This window comes from Bubalus kerabau, chromosome 2 (genome assembly GCF_029407905.1).
Source record: "Bubalus kerabau isolate K-KA32 ecotype Philippines breed swamp buffalo chromosome 2, PCC_UOA_SB_1v2, whole genome shotgun sequence".
NCBI classification, from domain to species: domain Eukaryota; kingdom Metazoa; phylum Chordata; class Mammalia; order Artiodactyla; family Bovidae; genus Bubalus; species Bubalus kerabau.
This window is the reverse complement of record NC_073625.1, coordinates 93,839,442-93,855,853: the sequence shown is the minus strand read 5'-3', so window position 1 is coordinate 93,855,853 and position 16,412 is coordinate 93,839,442.

The window sequence follows — 16,412 nt, the reverse complement described above, 5'->3', positions numbered from 1 at the left end:
TTCAACTGCACATTAAAAGTTCTAAATGGTATCTTGAAAATTTTTAATAAAATTGTAATGAAACATATCATCATTTGATGTTTACACAAAATTATTTCTCTATGCCTCACCCAGAACTAGATTTTAGAAATGTAAGTACAGATGTTTGATCTTGTCTACTTTATATCTATTTCCAGCTTTTTTTATGATGTCTAGAGATGGAATCATCACAAACTTGCCTGTCAGCAGTTCAATTAACTGAGCATTTGAAAGTAATTAATGAGAAATTTTTGGATTTTAGTTTAAGCTTACATTATTTTTATTGATACTATATAGACATCCTAAAAAATCGATCTCCAAGATTTTGATAGAAATGCTTCAAATACAGTAAAGATTAATCAACTCCCTTCTTGGTATTTTCTTTAGGATAAGCAACTCAAATCTCCAAGATTTCCTCTTCAGTAATTTGGGGGACTGTCTTCAATGATACATGACTCTTTTGAAAGTGTAAAAAAGTAAAATAAAGTCCATTACCTTAGTTAGTTAGTTCAGTTGTTCAATCGTGTCCAACTCTTTGCAACTCCATGGACTGCAGCATGCCAGGGTTCCCTCTCCATCACCATCTCCCAGAGCTTGCCCAAACTCATGTGCATCGGGTTAGTGATGCCATCCAACCATCTAATCCTCTGTCATCCCCTTCTTCTCCCACCTTCAATCTTTCCCAGCATCAGGGTCTTTTCCAAGAGTCAATTCTTTGCATCAGGTGGCCAAACTATTGGAGTTTCAGCTTCAGCATCAGTCCTACCAATGAATATTCAGGACTGATTTCCTTTAGGATTGACTGGTTTGATCTCCTTGCAGTCCAAGGGACTCTCAAGAGTCTTTGTCAATTACCTAGATATTGTCTATACTGAATACTTTCATAACTGAATCTCTTAAAAATCTAGTAATTTTTAACAGGTACACTCTTTTAAGCAGGAAAAGTACTTTTATGTACTAATTCTATTCAATGCACTTCCTATATATTTACAACACAAAAGATTACACACAATGACTTTTCCAATTTCCTTCCTAGTCAGTTTCCTCTAAAATGCTGTTCCATTGTCAAATCTAAGTGCTTAAGTATCTTCCTTGGAGAAGGGAATGGCAACCTACTCCAGTATTCTTGCCTGGAGAATCCCATGGACAGAGGAGCCTGGCGGGCCACAGTCCATGGGATCGCAAAGAGTTGGACACGACTGAGCAACGAACACACTAAGGATCTTTTTAATCCCATACTTTATTACTGAAATAGAGACCAGTTTTGATTCTATTTTTAAAGTCTTTACATGGAGGAATGACTTGTCAATAATCACAGTATTTTCCTTTATTCCTCTTTTAAAGCTGTTTTAAACTAATGGTATTTTTTATTCCACTGTTAATACATTTAAGAATTTATAGCTTAAATCCAATTTTGATGTTCATGATAGTAACACTTTTGTGCATGTTCACCTAATCTACAACAAGAAACACAGTACAACATCCAATTATATGTTCTATTGTCTCGTTAGACACTATATATCATCTGCTTATTTCATCAAGAAAGTTTATTCTCATTATGTACTTGCAATAATTTTTAGTGCCAATCAAACTATCCTGAATTGCAATTGCATGCCCTTCAGTCTCACCAAGCATTGTACGCCACGTCAGTAACAAATTAGACAATTTCTTCTCTATAATTCTGGCTAAGTTCCTACGTGCATCAATTTTAAATTTTCTGAATATTCATAAAATAAATTTAATCTTCACACCATATATCCAGAAGCTTAAGTTAGTTTTACTTTAATAATCAAAATTCATATAATTATCATTTGATAAATGTCACAAAAATTATGTATCTTTGTAGATAAAATGACTTTTAGAGACAGGTTTTACTCATTTTGTAAACTCTGGTTTACAGAATTCCAATCAAATAAAACTGTATCATTGCGCTTTTTTAAAATTTTTAACTGTCTTCACCTGACCCCTGGAGAAGGAAATGGCAACCCACTCCAGTACTCTTGCCTGGAAAATCCCATGGATGGAGAAGCCTGGTAGGCTACAGTCCATGGGGTCACGAAGAGTCGGACACAACTGAGTGACTTCACTTCACCTGAAGTTGTCCCAACTGGTGCATACCATGAAAGCACTTTGCTTTAATGGTGAATGTACAAATGTTCTAATTTGTTGCCACTACAGGACCAGGAAAGAGTTTTATAGTTTCCTGGTGGCTCAGTTGGTAAAGAATTCGCCTGCAATGCAGGAGACATCTGGGTTCGATCCCTGGGTTAGGAAGATACCCCAGAGAAGCAAACTGTTACCCACTCCAAAATTCTGGTCTGCAGAATTCTATGGATAGAGGAGCCTGGAAGGCTACAGTACATGGGGTTGCAGAGTCAGCCATGACTGAGTGACCTTCACAACTCTAACACAGCTCACTATTAAATAGATTTGTGTATTGGTGCATTTTCAAATCACTTGCATTGTTCCTTTCAGTGACAATACTACATACAATTTATAAAACCATTTGTCTACAAGAATAGTAACTTTCACCTCAAATTTAGGGTTTTCTCTATATTACCAATAAATCAAGGAGCTGTTTCTTTGGTGGCTGGTATTACCAGAACTGTTTGATTCTACAACAAAATAATTTTTTCTGTTGCCTTAAGAAATATTTAGAAACTTGATTGTTTTCAGTTCTATCAGCCAACATGCCTGCTCTTCCTTTCATCCAATTATCTCTGTCTGTAGAATCTCTCTTAAGATTTAACCTGTCTGAACTGGAATTACATGTAAGAACAGTAATATTAATTACATGTAAGAACAGTAGTTACATGTAAGAACAGTAAAGAAGTAGATCATTCAGACATCCCAGAAATATTTCTTAAGAATGAAATAAAAATAATCATTCTTGAAGGGTACCATCATTTACAGCATAAAATTGTAATTTTCTTCAAGGCACTATATAAGCTTTTTTTTCTGAGAAGATAAACATAGCTAAGAATGCCCTTTTATATATATTCTCCTGCTATGACATAATTACCTACCATCTTCAACTTTAAAATAGGATATTCAGTTGAGTGTTCTGTTCTATTTTATAGACTTGGAAATCACTGAAATATCAAGAGTAAAGTACAGAACACATAAGAATGTAAGGATATGAGCAGATAGATGCTAAATCACATGTCCTTAATATTAGTTTATTTCACAACCTAAACATCAGTTAGAAAATTGTTAAGACACTAGCATCACTTGAAAAAATAATTCAGAGAAAGATACTGTTATGAGCCACCACTGCACTGGATACAAGATTGTGTAGCTGTCTTAGCCAAAAGGGTACTGTCTACAGATATTTAAAAAAAGGAATTACATAAAGGATAAGTTCCCATAGTCTTGGTACAATTCCAAGTGAATTTGACAACAGATTATAAACACTATGAAGGTTTCTCAAAAAATTAAAACTAGAACCACATAATATAGTTCATATAATCTAGCAATCTCACTTCTTGGTATGTATTCAATGAAAATTAAAGATACCAAAGAGATGTATGCATTCCCATGGCCATGGCAGCATTACTCAAAATAGCCAAGATATGTAAACAACCAGAGTATCCATCAATAGATGAATGGATAAAGAAGATGTTGTATGTATAAACAATGGAATATTATTCAGCCATGCGGGAAAAAAAAAAGAAAATCTTGCCACTTGCGAAAATGTGGATGGGCCCTGAGAGTATTATGCTATGTGAAATAGGCCAGGCAGAGGAAAACAAGCACTGGCTGATATCACTTACATGTTAAATCTAAAAATAAAGTCAAACTCACAGAAATAGAGAGTAGAAAATTGTCTGCAGGAGCTGGGGACTAAGAGAAATAGATGTTGGCCAAAGGGTACAAACTTTCAGCTTTAAGATCTGAGGATCTCATGTAAAACATGGGGAAAGGAAAGGAAAGTGAAGTCGCTCAGTCGTGTCCGACTCTTTGCGACCCCATGGACTGTAGCCTATCAGGCTCCTCCATCCATGGGATTTTCCAGGCAAGAGTGCTGGAGTGGATTGCCATTTCCTTCTCCAGGGGATCTTCCCGACATGGGGAGTATAATTGATAACTTTGTATAGCACAACTGAAACTTGCTAAGAAAAATTACTCATCAGCTCCTCCCCCAAAAGATAAATACATGAGTAAGTACATAGGAGGAATCTTTTCACATTATACCCTTCTATCAAAATCACCAAGATGCATACTTCACATATCTAACAATTTTATCAATTATACATCAATGAAATAGATATGTATTTTTAAAGTAGTCAAAAAATACATACTACAGCGCAACTATGCTTGAAACCAGAGAGGAGGATATGACTAAGATACTGCCCTTGTCTTCAAATAATTTACTACAAAGAAGTAAGATCTCATATGGTAAGAATCAAAATGACAGCTTCATGTCTTTGTTATTCTGAGAATATTCAAAAATGAATAATGTCCAAAATAAATTCATTCATTCAACAAATATGTATTGAGCACCTACTATGTGCCAAGAATTATTTAGGTCCTGGGGAAACAATGATAAAGAAAATGAAACATCTACCCTGTATTGTAGTTGGATGAGACTGACAAAATTTTTTTTTACCTTTAAAAAAAAATAGACTTAGCCTTTTGTGGTAGGGCTAAGTACCATGGAGAAAATAAAGCAGGATTAGAGAGAGAGAGTGGGGTGAGATAGTCCAGGATGGAGTGCTCTTTCATACACAGTCAAGGAAAAGTCTATCAGAGAGGCTGACTTTGAAAAGAATAAATACTGAAACATATGGATATCTGGACAAAAGATATTCAAGGACAGGCAAATGGCAAGGTCAAAGTATACCAAAGAATAAAGGGTAGAGAATGATGTCATTTGGGTAGTAGAAAAATCAGATAATAAATGTTTCTTTGACTTTTACACTCAGTGAAAAAGAAACCTATTAGAAAGCTTTATTCCCAGGAATGACTTAACAGACCTTTAAGTCAGATTTTTAATGGACTCCCCCTGGTTGCTGTATTGGGGAAGGAAATGGCAACCCACTCTAGTATCTAGCCTGGAAAATTCCGTGGACAGAGGAGTCTGGCAGACTATAGTCCATGGGGTCACAAAGAGTTGGATACAACTAAGTGACTGAGCACGCCCACACTGGTTGCTTTACAGTGAAAAGATTATGAGCAACTAGTGGAAGTAGCAAGAGGAATGTAGCAGTCTGGGTCCAATGAGGAGACAGAAGGCACATAGCAATGTGTAAGTTTAATATTAATAATTAATACCTCTGAATCAGTAATAGAAAAGTAAGTATAAATGAAGTAAAGAGTACCCTAAATGATAAGGGCTCCAAGAAAAGACCTAAGGAAAGACAAATGTGGGAGGGTGGCTTCCTCCTTTCAAATGAGCATCATACCATATAGAGGAAGGTATGGTTGCAGTCCACTGGATGACCAAGAAGTTCACTGGTTTGCCAGTGCCAAGACTGATTCACAAGCACTGGGCAAACAGAAAAACAAACCCTCTGGGGAACAAAAAAGACAAGCCTGATAAGTGGGCATGCAGAGGGAGTCAAGAAGCTGCTGCAGGTGGAAGGTCAGGAACTTGCAATATCCGTATTGGAAGGGCAGCAGGAAAGTGGTCAACCCAGAAAAGACCATTTGGGCACATGAGTGACCAGATGTCCCCACATGCCCATACCAGTGAGAGAGCATATGACAAAAGTAAAAAGCAGAAATAAACTACATGTGAATCAAGAAAAGAAGAATTTCCTCCTTAAATGTCCCTCCAGCATCTTCTACTGACAGCAAAACATCGTGCTCCCCATAAAAGAGAAATGCCTAAAGAGTCTAGACCATTGTCACAGATTGGGCATGAAGAGTGGATTTGTATTTAGATATAAGAAGTGTATAACTGTCTTAAGCAGTTAGGGGGAATTGAAATAATTTTAGAAAAGAAAGGATATTAGCTTAAACCATGGTGGTAGCAATGCCAGTGACATAGACAGTTAAGTATACAGCCAACACATTTTCTGATTCAGGATGCAATACAAAAAAAAAAAAAAAAAAATTGGAGAAAAGTACTTTTGATCTGATCATCTAGAATGAGTTTATTGTATATTATAGGGGTGATTATGAAATAAGCAGTTTTGGCGGGGGGGGACATATTTGGACATAGATATGAGATGCTTAATAGATAAACAGATCAATATGTTGAAGGCAATATAGAAGTATTTGAACTTGACATGAAAATATGTGCATCATCAAAAATAGATATTAAATGCAAAAGTTGAAATGACATAGATAAATTAACATATAACTAAAGATAATAGATACTAAGATTGCAGATTTAGATAAAAAGAAATGTTTTATGTCACTAAGTTGTGGTATGGCTTGTTATACAGCAATAGATAATCCTTACAGATAACATAGAGATAATGCCTTTGAGGTTTCCTGCTAGAAAAGTAATAGCAGTTGAAGAAAGTTACTGGGAAAGTAACTGGGAAAGAAAGATGTCTTTAAATTGCTGGAGTAAATTAAAACATATTTTGTATGCTATTGGAAATTGAAAAAGATAAAACAATAACTTTAGAATATAGTGCCACTGAATGTAATTTTCATACACTATCATTTCAACTACTATATTTTGTATTACTCATTGGCAAAAAACTATACCTTAATCATATTTGAAAATACCTATCCTGGCTCACTATATTTATTAAATGTTCAATATGTAGTTCCAATGTATGATTTTCTTCCTTGTGAACTCACTGCACTAATTTTCATATTTTGAACTCAAATTCTGTAAACACTGAAGAGATCTGGGGTTTCTCATCCAGTCTGCGGATACTTGGTTTACTCTCTCCTACTCTCTTTATACTCATCGAGTTTCAAGGCTTTAAATAACATCTATTCTCTGACATCTCCCACATTTATATCTCTAGTCCTGACTTTTGATCCAGAGTTAAACATCAAACTGATATTTTGACAACTCTACTTGAATATAGGTATCTCAAAGTTAAGACTCCCAAACAAAATTCCAGATATTCCCCCAAATGCGTTTTTCTCTCCCATCCCAGTAAATGGCAACTCCACTTATTCCAGTTGCCTGGAGCAAAAAACGTGACCAAACTACAAACTCAGCACATCAGTAAATTCAATTTGTTCAACCTTCAAAATCACTGTGAAACCATTGTTTTCAACCTTTTTCACATTAATAAGCTGGGTCAGGTCATCCTCATCATTTGTCTGAGTCACTATCAGCTTTTAACTCATCGCCCAGCACTTGTCTTTTCTCTCCTTGCATTCTGTTTCGCACTCAGCAAGAATATAATTCAGATCATGCCACTCACTCTTCTGGCTCAAAATGACATCCTACCCACTCATCACTCAGAAAAAGTCAACATTCTTAAAATTTATCTCTACCCAATATAACCCTCAGATTAACTTCTGCAGGCACCTACTCCTCTCCACCACCCTCACTGCATTTCAGTTACATTAGCCTCATTGGTATATTTATGAGTAGGAATATTTCTAACATGTCTCCACTTCAGGGACCTTGTGCCTTATTCTCTCTGCCAGAAATATTCTTTCCCCAGGTATACACATACCACCCCACACCCCTCAAATATTTTACTTTGCTTAGCACCCTTTCATAGTCACTAGAATTCCTCCCTCCCAATTACAGTGTTCCCCATCCATTGACACTGCTAAAATTTTTCTTCACAGCCCTTATCATCATAGTACATATGTACATATATATATATATTTGTTGTTGTTGGTTTTTTTTTGGGGGGGTTCATATGTCAGACTATAAACTCCATATGGACAGGGATTTTAGATTATAGCTGACGCTTAAACAACACAGATTTGAACTGCCCAAGTTCACGTACATGTGAACATTTTTCAATAAGTACATACTATACAATCCAAACCACCACCATAGGGGAAGAGAGTACTGGCTCTAGCTTCTAGGACTTTTATAATAAGAGCTTCTCTCATAGCTCAGTCGGTAAAGAATCTACCTGCAATGCAGACCAGGGTTCGATTCCTGGGTCAAGAAGATTCCCTGGAGAAGGAAATGGCAACCCACTCCAGTATTCTTGCCTGGAGAATCCCATGGATAGAGGAGCCTGTCAGGCTACAGTCCATGGGGTCACAAGAGTCAGACACGACTTAGTGACTAAACCACCACCACCACCATACAATCCAAGTTTAGCTGGACCTTTGAATGCAGAAACACAGATACCAAGGGCTTATTGCAAAATTATACTTGAATTTTCAACTACACAGAGGGTCAGCACCTCCAACCTCTGAGCTGTTCAAGGGTCAACTATATTTGTTCACTGCCAAATTCCATGGCACCTGATGTATTATATAGATGCTCAAATATTTTTTTTAAGGAATGCATGTGAAGAATAACCCAAGAACTTGTTGGAAAAGAATATTACTCTGCTATCCAATGAAAGGATTCCTCTACATTCTGACTTTATGGATTTATTTTGCTGTCATATACTCCTTAGCTTGTTCCACTCTTAACACGGACATCTCATGGTTCCAGCTTTGTAATCCAACTAATTATTAAATATCTCTATCTACTTATTTATACTGCCTGTAACTCAAACTTTGGGTGTATATCTGAATTCTTCACATTCTATTTCAAGGAGCTAGGGTACCTATTTTTAAGTTTTTGTCATCATCATTTTTAAATTTAAAAATATTTACCCTCATCCTATTGTATTATTTATTTGACTTTTATCTCACATTATACTGAAAGTTTCATAAGAACAGAGACTCATTTTTCCCTTTGACCTGCTTCAGAATTTTTAGCATATTGACTTAAAAAGAGATGAAAATAAATATTTATGAAACAGAAATATATTATAGATAAGTTATGAATACCTGCTATACACAGTATATCTGATTTTGTATATGTGTCATTACAGAAACTAACATAAAAATACTATATTATAAATGGAATGAATAAATATACCAACATAACAGAGATAGGATGATATTAAAAACTCTCAAGTGCCTTTTTTGGTGAAATCATGGTAACCTCTCCATTCTCCCCCTTTTGATTCTATATTATGAAAGCTGGCCAAATACCAATATATTATCTTATATGTTTTGGTTGAACAATTAGGATGAATATTTTTACTCAGAGTAGAGTCAGTTCTAAGGCCTGAAAATGATAGTGGCAGGGCTGCTGCTGCTGCTGCTAAGTCGCTTCAGTCATGTCCGACTCTGTGCGACCCCATAGACAGCAGCCCACCAGGCTCCCCCGTCTCTAAGATTCTACGGGCAAAAACACCGGAGTGGGTTGCCATTTCCTTCTCCAGTGCATGAAAGTGAAAAGTGAAAGTGAAGTCGCTCAGTTGTGTCTGACTCTTCGCGACCCCATGGACTGCAGCCTACCAGCCTCCTCCACCCATGGGATTTTCCAGGGTGGGGTACTGGAGTGGGGTGCAATTGTCTTCTCCGAGTGGCAGGGCAATCACTTTCAAAATGTCCTTCCCTCAGTCCATAGTAATAGTCAACTTAGCAACTGCAATTCTGGTGGCATAAAAGACCAGGCCAGGAAGAATATATGAGCTATCAAGATGCCTGCTGAAGAACAAGATAGCTAAAGATGAATAAATACTTATTCCACAAATATCTAGAATAGAGCTGTCCTAGGCTTCCACCCCATGTATCCTTATGGAAAGAGAGATACCAAAGTAGAAATACTTCTAAACCTGACTCTGTTTTCCAGTCTCATTAAAAACACCAAGCATGCCAAAATTTAGCCCCATGTGGGTGCAAACTTTACCTTCTTTCTGAATATTGGGAGCCTCACTGAATGGCACTGACACACTGGTGTATTTCACATAGTATATATAGTCAATACATAGCTAGTTACCTTCTCTTGAGAAGGAGAATGAGGCCAGAGTGGAGGGACCAGTGAACTCCTATCTATTAACATTATCAAAGAGTTGGTTTCATCTTAAACTTAGTATCAACTATATTTTCATTATTTTATTAACAAACATTATTTTATTACCAATAAATACATGAAATAGCTACATTTGTTTAATAGTTACTTTTCCCTAATTAATGCCATAATCAGTCTTCCAACTCATGTCTAACAGCCTTTACATCTTTAGCTCTTTACCTGCTATCACATATGTTGAAAAGAGTGTTTGAAAAATATCATTTATTCAATCAACAAATATTTTACAATTACTCAAGGTATTTCAACTAGTATGCCAGATCTACATGTAAAATGCTGCTCATGATTTCTGAAAGTCTATAATATAGTAAAGAATATATATAATTCTTTTATCTTAATGATTGCTTTCCTGTAACACATTTAAATATTTGAAAACAATGTGTTCTCCTGAGCAGTTTACTATTCCTTCCCTGAACTAAAAATCTGATTACCCAATGGATTTAGTTGGCACGTTGTTTTTCACGGATGGCATAGATGTTTTCAAGTTATCAAAAACTCTCATTTGAGTAGTGCAAATGAATGAGGTAATATTTTAATGTGCAGGGTTGTATTGGAAGCTTAAAAGAAAATGTATGTGTAAATGTGTGTAATTTATGTCACTAAGTATTTTAATATAGTCTCATAAATTCAATATTAAAGTCTATGTTGAAAACATTCAAATTTTTATTACTAATGCTTTGCACTACCTAGATTTCTAGTAATATTTCTAAGTGCAAACATTGCAGTAGATGTCCTGCTGCTGCTGCTGCTGCTAAGTTGCTTCAGTCGTGTCCGACTCGGTGTGACCCCATAGACGGCAGCCCACCAGGCTCCCCCGTCCCTGGGATTCTCCAGGCAAGAACACTGGAGTGGGTTGCCATCTCCTTCTCCAATGCATGAAAGTGAAAAGTGAAAGTGAAGTCGCTCAGTCGTGTCCAACTCTGTGCAACCCCATAGACAGCAGCCCACCAGGCTTCTCCGCCCAAGTGATTTTCCAGGCAAGAGTACTGGAGTGGGGTGCCATTGCCTTCTCCGGTAGATGTCCTAGGACACCCAATTTCAGCAGGTCTACAATTGATTATTTTGCCTTCTAAGCACATTTCAGATAACTTTTCTATTTTGCCATACTCTTCCCTGACATTTAAAATAAAAATATGTGGGAAATTGGCCAAGATGGCAGAGTAGAAAGACCTCAACTTCACCTTCTCTCATGAACACAACAAAATCACAACTATCTGCAAAACAACCATAGATGAAAAAGACAGAAATCTACCAGAACAAATCCTCTACAATTAAGACGTAAAGAAGGAACCACTAGATGGGTAGGAGGTATTATACTCACAATGTAATGAAGTCCCATAGCCCAGGCTGGGCAACCCACAAACAGAAGAATAAATATATTGCAGAGGTTCTTCCAAAGGAAGGAGAGTTCTGAGACCCATGTTGGGCTCCAAGCCCAAGGACCCTGTACTAGGAAGATAAGGTCTCAGAGCATTTGACTTTGAAACCAGAGGGCTTAGTTTCTAGAGTCCCAAAGGACTGAGGCAAACTCTTAAATGGGGACTTGATAAAGTCTCACATGCTCCAGGACCCAGAATGAAAGAAGCAATTTCATAGGAGTTTGGACCAGATCTATTTGCTGACTCCCTGTTTGCAGTGTCTCCCAGGGACGTGAGAGGCAGCTACAGCTGACCCCAGGGACATTTACACTGATGGCAGCCATTCTGGGGAGCTCTTTTTCTACCGTGTGGACACTGGTTTTGGCGGGTACCATTGTGAAATCCTTTGACTAGTTCATTAGTCACAAGACCTGGTCCTACCTAAGAGCTTATAGGCATCAGTTCTGGGATGCCTCAGGCCAGGCAACTAACTGGGTGGGTACACAAGCCCCACCCATTAGGTGACAGGCTGCCTAAAGACTTCCTGAGACCACAGCCACTTCCAGATATGCCTCTAGATACCCTACTGCCCACCAGAGAACCAGGACCCATGTCTACCCACCAGTGGTCAGGAATCCCACTCTAGCCTTTGGACCAGCCTCATCTACCAGAAGGCAGAAACCAGATGCAAGAAAACCACAATCTCATAGCCTGTGGACCCAGCGTACACACAGCAGGCCAGACACTGCCCTGGGATCACTTGGGTTATGGCCCTGCCCACTAGCAGGCTAACACAAGCTTTAAGAGATTGCACATCCCCCTATTTGATTGTGTCAGAGACTTGCCTTATCCACCAGTGATCTAACACATGCTCTGGAATTCCTCAGCCCTGAACCCAGACTACAGGAATCAGCTCTGCCCACCAGTAGTCTGCCACTAACCTTAAGACCTGCCTTCACCCATCAATAGGTGAACCACAGCCTTAGAATTTTCTTGACTCTGATTCTACCCACCAGTGAGCCACCATTAGCGCCAAATCCCCCAAGAGGTTTGCAGTCGGCTGACTAGTGATCAGGCCCTGCTAACCAGCAGTTGGCAGCCTCTGCACAAGGCAGGACCTGGCAACCAACCAGACTAGGGGCCAATCAAGCCCACACTGTCATCATGCCGCAACAGAAGAACAAAGGCATCCCTCACAGGGGGAGTCCCTAGAGCATACAGCTTGGGTGATGAGAGGGGAGCAAAAAGAACACAAATATGCTGGCGAGGATGTCAAAAAAGGGAACCCTTGTACACTGCTAGTGGGAATACAAATTGATGCAGCCACCATGGAAAACTTTATGGAAATTTCTCAAAAAACTAAAAATAATTACCATAGAAGCCAGCAATTCTACTCTTCGGTATATACTTGAAAAATAACAAAAACACTAATTTGAAAAGATACACACACCCCAATATTCATTTGTTCAGTTGCTCAGCATGTCTCTTTGCGACCCCATGGATAGCAGCACAACTTCTCTGTCCTTCACCACCTCCCAGAGCTTGCACAAACTCATGTCCATCGTGTTAATGATGCCATCCAACCATCTCATCCTCTGTCATGCCTTTCTCCCGTCTTCAATCTTTCCCATCATTAGGGTCTATTCTAATGAGCTGGCTCTTCACATCAGGTGGCCAAAGTGCTGGAGTTTCATCTTCAGCATCAGTCCTTCCAATGAACACTCAAGGTTGATTTCCTTTAGGATTGATTGATTTTCTCTCCTTGCAGTCCAAGGGACTCTCAAGAGTCTTCTCCAGCACTATAATTGGAAAGCACCAATTCTTCAGCACTCAGTTTTATGATCCAACACACATTATACATGACTACAGGAAAAGCCATTGCTTTGATGATACAGGCCTTTGTTGGCAAAATACTGTCTTTGCCAATGTTTTATAGCAGCATTATTTAACATTTCCAACATATGGAAGAAGATGTGATGTGCACATGCACACACGCGCGCACACACACACACACACAGAGGAATACTACTCAGCCATTAAAAAAGAAAGTTTTCCATTTGCAACGACATGGATGGACCTTGAGGGTAACATGCTGAGATAGTTAAATAGAGAAAGACAATAACTGTATGATATCATTTACCTGTGGATTCTAAAAAATGCAACAAACTCTTGATCAACAAAAAAGAAACATCCTCACATATAGAGAGAACACACTAGTGGTTAGCAGTATGGAGAGGGAAGGGAAAAGGGGCAGTATAGGGGCAGGGGACAAAATGGCACAAACTATCATGTATACAATAAGCTATAAGGATATATTGTACAATACAGGGAATAAAGCAAATATTTAATAATAATTATAAAGGAAGTATAACCTTTAAAAATTGTGAATCACTGTATTGTATGCCTTCAAAATATAATATTGTAAATAAACTATACTTAAGTCAATCTAAAAAAGTCAAAATATGTAGCCATCCAAATCAACCTCTTAATTTTTACCATAATTCTTCAAAAAATGCCATGTCAAATATGTTTATTATTTTTTATTTTAATTAACCTATTTATTTGGTTTCTCAATAAGCAGATTTAAAATGATAATACATTAAAATGTATGGCATTATTAGAGAGATAATCAAATGAAAGAGAAGACAAATATCATATTCTGAAACTATCATACCTTCCCTTAACTTGGACTCATTTGCTCTATTCTCATGCCACCCCTTTATAATCCTTCCTGCCCATAACCCACAGACTAATTTTTCTAAAATATAAAAATTACACATTATGCCAGTTGTTTGCTTTAAATGTTTCAGTGACACCCTATTGCCTATGTAAAAAATATGTAAATTCCTCAGTATATCACTGAAAGTTCCTCCCCCATCTCCTTTCCTCTGTTTAGAAACACAATAGCCTATCATCCTCCCAGACAGAACCTACCCTACAACAAAATGACTTCCATTTCTCTAGACATCTCTTGAGCTTTACCAGCTCCAATACAGTGTTTCCATTTACAACATTCTGTCTCTCAAAATCTCATGCATCATAGACACCTACCCAAATCATGCACTATATAAAGATATGGTCTTTCTCTTCCTGGAAACCCACAGTCCTTAGGGTTAATAAATAGTGCTCTTACAATACAAAATATGTTGCCTTGATTTACAGTAATTTTAAAATATATCTTCTCCATTATTTTACTAAAAGCTCATTATAAAATGTATTATATACTTCACAGGACCCAAAGGAGAAAATTAAACATAACTTGCATAGTAATATTTAATAAATTTATAATTAAGTATGCATTGTGTATGATGTGATGAAGTTTTTGCTGAAGCATGTAACCTTTTGTTGAAAAACAAACCTCAGTTCTGCTTATGCTCACTGCTGCTGCTAAGTCGCTTCAGTCATGTCCGATTCTGTGCGACCCCATAGACGGCAGCCCACCAGGCTCCCCCGTCCCTGGGATTCTCCAGGCAAGAACACTGGAGTGGGTTGCCATTTCCTCCTCCAATGCATGAAAGTGAAAATTCAAAGTGAAGTCGCTCAGTCATGTCCGACTCCCAGCGACCCCATGGACTGCAGCCTACCAGGCCCCTCCATCCATGGGATTTTCCAGGCAAGAGTACTGGAGTGGGGTGCCATTATGCTCACTATCCAACACTAAATTATGTCAAGCAATGATTTCTACAAAGTGATCCTTAGTGAGGATCAGCCTGCAGTAAAGTTCTACATGAAACTGTTAATGACCTCACAAGCTGGCATATTAGAAGAGAAAAATTATTCCAATAACTTCACCACTACAACCTGACATTTGTAGTAGCATTTACAGTCTTATTGAGAAAATCTCTTACCTTCACAAAAGCAGAAGTCTACAAGAAGGGCAGTGAGAAAGAATGAAAGTTGTTCAGCAATCTGCCAGGCTGGTAGGAACCTAGGTGTCAATCACCTAATGCAATTAGATGGAGATTATTCCTTCAAAGCCTTGGGAGAGAGCTAAACTAGAGAAATTTCATACCAGTAGATAGTACTGTTCAGATTCTGAAGCTCTATTTGTCTGGACATCACTGATGGAGAATTGGAGATTAAAAAAAAAATACTTCTGTTATAATAAAATACCAGATGACTATACCTATAAGCAGTAATATAAACTCTAATGAGTAGATACAAGCAATTAGCAAACTAAGGCAGAACAGGAGGGTCACTTACCATGACAAAGCACCATCCAGATACTCAAAATTATAATTGCAACATCAATTGCCAAACATAATTTATTAATATGTATTTGTTAATATTTGACACATTTATTCAACTAGTGCTCATTTTTGTTAGTTTGTTCTCTTTAATTTAGGGGGTGGACTTGCTTTTATTTCAAATACACACAAATTGTGCCATGAAAATGTGTTTAGTAAGACACTGGTCTTGACAGGGAACCATGAGTATAAATGTAATCATATATTTTAAAGTAAGTGAAGTGAAAATTGCTCAGTCATGTCTGATTCTTTACGACCCCAGGAATTTTCCAGGCTAGAATACTGGAGTTGGTAGCCTTTCCCTTCTCCAGGGGATCTTCCCAACCCAGGGATCGAACCCAGGTCTCCTGCATTGCAGGCGGATTCTTCACCAGCTGAGCCACAAAGGAAGCCCAAGAATACTGGAGTGCGTAGCCTATCCCTTCTCCAGCAGATCTTCCCGAGCCAGGGATCAAACTGGGGTCTTCTGCATTGCAGGCGGATTCTTTACTAACTGAACTATCAGGAAAGCCAGATTTTAAAGTAAAGAGGATGTAACTTAGAGCTCTCTATGTGGGGTCCAGCCAGGCACTATACCCCATATATCAGAATATACTTACACTAACTTTTGCAGTTTATTTCTAGAAAAAAAAAAAAAACTAGCAAAATCTGTCCTGACTCATAAAAATATAAGAGGGCTTTCAACTTGGGACTGAACAAGTAAAGTCACTGGTGATGACCGTGTAGGTAACCTGAGGGCATGAGATCTGTAAGAAATAAGAGTGCCCCCAAGAACAATGCGGTAAAAGAACCCCTTACTAACTCCTGTCC